Below are 5,869 nucleotides of genomic sequence, written 5' to 3' on the forward strand. Positions count from 1 at the left end.
AGTACAGCATGCAAATCTTGATCTTAGGACTGTAAGTTCAAATCCACATTTGGTGTAGAGAGTACTTAAAAATAAAAAAAAAATTTAAATATCTTGAGGGGCACCTGTGTGGTACAGTCAATTAAGCGTCCAACTCGGTTTTGGTTCAGGTTGTGGATTCATGGTTGTGGGATTAAGCCTCACATAAGGCTCTATGCTCAGTGTAGAGTGTGCTTGAGACTCTCCCTCTCCATCTGCCCCTCCCATCCATGCTCACCCTCTCTCTCACTCACTCTCTCTTTCTCTCTCTCAAATAAATAAATCTTTAAAAAAATATCTTGAGGGGTGCCTGGGTGGCTCAGTTGGTTAAATGACTACCTTTGGCTCAGATCATGATCCCAGGGTCCTGAGATCAAGCCCTGTATCGGGCCCCCTGCTCAGCAGGAAGCCACTTCTCACTCTCCCACTCCCCCAGCTTGTATCCCCTCTCTCACGGCCTCTCTCTGTCAAATAAATAAATAAAATCTTTTTTAAAAATCTTGATACACACAAAAGTGGAAACACAACTTAAAAAAAAAGTTACTGGGTACAACAAAAGCAGTTCTAAGAAGGAGGCTTTTAGCAATAAATACCTACATTTAAGAAAAGGAAAGATCTCAAGTAAACAACCTAACTCTATACTTTAAGGTCTTATAAAAAGAACTAAGTCCAGGGGCACCTGGGTGGCTCAGTCAGTTAAGCATCTGCCTTTGCTCAGGTCATGATCTCAGGGTCCTGCTCCATGGGGAGCCTGCTTCTCCCTCTCCCTCTCTCCCTCTGCCGCTCCCCCAACTTGTGCACTCTCACTCACTCTCTCTCAGATAAATAAACAAAATCTTAAAAAAAGAAACCAAGACTATAAAAAAACAGAGAAAAGATCAACAAAACTGTTTTCTTGAAAAGATAAACAAAAGTGACAAACATTCAGCTAAGACTCAGGAAAAAAAGAGAAGATTCAAAAAATAAAATAAAATTAGAAGTGAAAGAGGGGACATTAAAACCAATATCACAGAAATACAAAGGATCATTAAGGGACTACTATGAACAATTATATGTCAACAAATTGGATAACCTAGAAGAAACAGGTGAATTCCTAGAAACACACAACCTAACAAGACTGAATCAGAAAGAAAAAGAAAGTCTGAACAGATCAATAATGAGTAAGGAGATTGAATCTGTAATCAAAACCCACACACACAGAAAAGCGCTGAACCAGATAGTTTCACTGGTGAATTTTACCAAACATTTGAAATATTAATGTCAAGTCTACTTAAACTCTTCCAAAAATTGAATAGGAATGAATGATCCCAAACTGTTTTAGGAAGTAAGCATTCTCCTGACACCAAAGCCAGGTAAGAACACTACAAAAAAAAAAAAAAAAGAAAGAAAGAAAATTACAGGCCAATATCAGAAATGAGCATAGATGCAAAAATCCTCAACAAAATACTAGCAAACTGAATTCATATTAAGAAGATCATACACCATGATCAAGTGGGATATTTCCCTGAGATGCAAGGATAGTTCAATATCTGCAAATCAATATACACTACAGGAACAAATGAAGGATTAGAATCAGAATAATCTCATAGATGCATAAAAAGCATTTGAAAAAAGTTCAACATCCTTTTATGATTTAAAAAAAAAAACTCAACAAATTATGTTATAGGAATGTACCTCAACATAATGAAGGTGATCTATGACAAGCCCACAGTTAGTATCATGCTCAGTGGTGAAAGGTTGAAAGATTTCCTCTAAGATCAGAAAACAAAACAAAACAAAAAGACAAAGGTGCCCACTCTTACCATTTTTTAAAAGATTTTATTTATTTATTTGAGAGAGATTGAGCACACACAAGCAGGAGGAGGGGCAGAGGGAGAGGGAGAAAGAGAAGGTAACTTCCCTCTGAGTGCAAGGCCCAATGTGGGGTTCAATCCCAGGACCCTGAGCTGAAGTCAGACACTTAACCAACTGGGCTACCCAGGCACCCCCACACCCCCACCATTTCTATTCAACATATTACTGAAAGTCCAGAGCAATTAGGTAAGAAAAAAAAATAAAAGGCATCCAAATAATAAAGGAAATGGTAAAACTATACCCTAAAGAATTCACCAAAAACTGTTAGAACTAATAAATGCATTCAGTGATGTTGCAGGATATAAAATCAACACTAAAAAATCTGCCATTTCTATACACTAGCAATATACTGTTCAAAAAGAAATTAAGTTAATGATCCCACTAACAATCATATCAAAACAATAAAATATTTAGGATTAAATTTAACTAAGAAGGTGAAAGATCTGTACAGTGAAAACTATAAAACACTAATGAAAGAAATTGAAGATGACACAAATAAATGGAAAGATAACCAATATTCATGGATTAGAAGAATTAATATTGTTAAAATGTTCACAGTACCCAAAACAATCTCTATCAGAATTCCAATGGCATTTTTCACAGAATTAGAAAAAACACTCCTAAAATTCATATGGAACCACAAAAGACCCCAGATAGCCAAAGCAATCTTGAGCAAGAAGAACAAAACTGGAGCCATCAGGCTTCCTGATTTTCAATTGTATTACAAAGCTATAGCAATCAGGAGACCCTGGCAAGGGAAGAGTGTCAGAGGCAGAAGCAACAAAGTTCCCGGAGCTTCTCCAAGGCTGCTGTCAGGGTTGCCTGTTAGGCCACCCCCTCCCTGCCTGGCAAAGGCAATGGCTTCCAAACTCCTGCGCAGTCATCCTTTGGCTTCCAGCATCTCTCCAGCAGCTACTTCTTGTGCAGGAACATCAAAGCCAGCATCACCCAAGTTGGTGATATGGCAAAGCAGTACAGGGAGAAAGGTCTTGTGGTTCCAGGTCATGTGATCACCCGCCTAATGATGCCAGAGCTGGAGAACGGGCCTGGCCGCACTGGCTGCTGGACAGTTTTCCTACGACATTAGTCCAGGCTGAAGCCCTGGACAAAAGCTGTGAGCTGGATCTAACATGGTGATCACTTTGAACGTTGTGCTGGAGACACTCAAAGATCATCTCCACTGACGTTGGAGTCACCTCCTAGTTAACCGGGACTTCAATCCACCTGCTGTGCGCGGGACTGATGACGTCATGGGGGAACGATTAGTCCAGCAGATGGATGATGACCCCGAAGCTGGGCAAAGCCAGTAACTGAATTATACAAGAGCTAAGGAGCGCTTCGCTGATTTTCTGCAGTGGAGACTAACAGAATCTGGGCCTATGTTCACACACTTTTCTCGAGCATGATCACACCTATTCAGTCCAAAGCAGCAGCAGAACCAGGAAAATGTCATTCATTTGGTCGTCTGTGTAGTATTGGTGCGGTGTCCAAGTTCAAAGCTAGTGGGCAGAGCTCACAGCGGCCTTCCTAGCCTAGATGGTGAGCTGACATGAAAACAAATGAGTAGAAAGCCTTCCTGAAGAGGCTCCTCTCTGCCTTTTGCACAAGAAGGGTCCCCTACACATGTCTCAGATGCCTCTGCACATCTCAAGCCCTTCACTTCACAGGAAAGCAAGTACAGGCTGGATTTCAAAGGGCATCTAACCGACACCCTAGCTGATTTCTTAGCAGCCTTTTCACATGTGAGGGCGTTGGCCTCTGGTTCCCCCGCCTCCCAAAGGCTGCTGAACCACAGCACCGGAAAGCCTTGTCCCAAGTTCTCTGGCACGTGCCTTCCGTACTGCTTTTATCCCTCCCAGATCCCTTTCTAAGAGCTGAGAGCGAGGGGAGGGTGTCAGATTGCTTCCTGCACCAGGAACTGAGTTCAGCAGGTCTATTTACCTGGCTGGGCTGACCGTCATGGGTTGACCCTCCTCTTTTCTTTCATTGTGAAAAAATAAAATCCTCAAGGTGCCTGGGTGGCTCAGTTGGTTAAGCATCTGCCTTTGACTCAGGTCGTGGTCTCGGGGTCCTGGGATCGAGCCCTGAGTTGGGCTCCCTGCTCAGCGGGGAGTCTGCTTCTCTCCCACTGCCCCCTGTCCCCCAGCTCATGTTCTCTCATGCTCGCTCTCCATATCTCAAAAGAATAAATAAAAAATATGTTTTAAAAATAAAAATAAAATAGGGGCGCCTGGGTGGCCCAGAGGGTTAAGCCTCTGCTTTCAGCTCAGGTCATGGTCTCAGGGTCCTGGGATCGAGCCCCACATCGGGCTCTCTGCTCAGCAGGGAGCCTGCTTCTCCCTCTCTCTCTGCCTGCCTCTCTGCCTACTTGTGATCTCTCTCTCTCTCTCTCTCTGTCAAATAAGTAAGTAAAATCTTTAAAAAAATAAAAATAAAATCCTCAAAGTCTTTGGGAGTCTTCAAAAAAAATGGGAGAGACTTACCTACATAAATGTGAAAGGATCATATCTGGTGTATAGAAGTAATAAGACCATATGAAACTGCTGCACTAAAAGAATAGTTTAACTTTTTATTCAAGAGGAAAAAAATGGGGACGCCTGGGTGGCTCAGTTGGTTAAGCAGCTGCCTTCGGCTCAGGTCATGATCCCAGCGTGCTGGGATCGAGTCCCACATCGGGCTCCTTGCTCAGCAGGGAGCCTGCTTCTCCCTCTGCCTCTGCCTGCCATTCTGTCTGCCTGTGCTCGCTCTCTCCCCCTCTCTCTGATAAATAAATAAAATCTTAAAAAAAAAAGAGGAAAAAAAATGCTTTTTTGAAATGCTGCTAAATATTGACGCTGACACTGGTTTCCTCCTGTCAGTGACTGGAGCCTGGGGGTGAGGGAAATGTCACCCAAACTGAGCATGACAGCTTTATGGCTATGGGAAAACAAATTCTTAAAACTTTTTACTATTCCAAAGATGCCTTCTATGGGGTGGCCATTCAGTCTAGAAATATAGATAATACAATTTTGTCATTCTTTTTAATGTAATATCAATAAACCATTTATTAAAGAAAAAATGCTACATGAATCAAAATATCATGTCATTCTGACATAAAAATAAACACATAGATTAATGGAACATAATAGTCCAGAAATAAACTCACTTATATATGGTCGATTAATCTTTGATGAGGGTGCCAAGAAACACAATAGTGTTTGTAATGGTATTGGGAACTGGAGAGCTACAATCAAAAGAACAAAACTGGATCCCTATTGGACCCACCATACACAAAAATAAACTCAAAATGGATTAAAGACTTAATCATAAAACCTGAAACCATAAAACTATGAGAAGGAAACATAGTGAGAATGCTCCTTGACATTGGTCTTGGCAACAATTTTTTAGATGTGACACCAAAAGCACAGGCAACAAAAGCAGAAATAGACAAGTGGGACCACATCAAACTAAAACACTTCTGCACAGGGAAGGAAATAATCACCCAAATGAAAAGGCAACCTAGAGAATGGGAGAAAATATTTGCAAACCATGTATCTGATAAAGGGTTAATATCCAAAATATGTAAGGAACTCATACAACTCAACACCAAATAATTAAATCAACTTTAAAATTGGCAAAGGACCTGAATACACATTTCTCCAAAGAAGACATACAGATGGCCAATAGGTACATGAAAAGGTAATCAACGTCACTAATCATCAGGGAAATGCAAATCAAAACCATGATGAGATACCACCTCACACCTGTTAGGATGCCTGTTATTTGGTGAGAATGTAAGTTGGTACAGTCAATATGGGGAAAAGTATGAGATTCCTCAAAATATTAAAAATAGAACCACCATATGATCTAGGAATCCCACTCGTGATTATTTATCCAAAGGAATTGAAACCAGGATCCCAAAGAGATATCTGCACTCCCCGGCTCACTGCAGCGATGTTCACAATAGCCAAGAAACAGAAATAACCCGACGTCCGACGTCCGTCAACAGATGAATGGA

The 5,869-nt window shown here is 41.3% G+C and overlaps 1 pseudogene across 1 annotated transcript; it reads left to right on the forward strand.

Annotated features, from left to right (window-relative positions):
• The first annotated feature begins 1,686 nt into the window (after positions 1–1,686).
• LOC309856632 (adenylate kinase 4, mitochondrial pseudogene) lies at positions 1,687–3,403 on the forward strand (annotated as a pseudogene). Its single transcript has 2 exons — positions 1,687–1,728; positions 2,771–3,403. The product of its transcript is annotated as an adenylate kinase 4, mitochondrial pseudogene (transcript).
• Positions 3,404–5,869: the final 2,466 nt, after the last annotated feature.

Source organism: Mustela nivalis (genome assembly GCF_964662115.1).
Source record: "Mustela nivalis genome assembly, chromosome: X".
Classification (NCBI taxonomy): Eukaryota; Metazoa; Chordata; class Mammalia; order Carnivora; family Mustelidae; genus Mustela; species Mustela nivalis.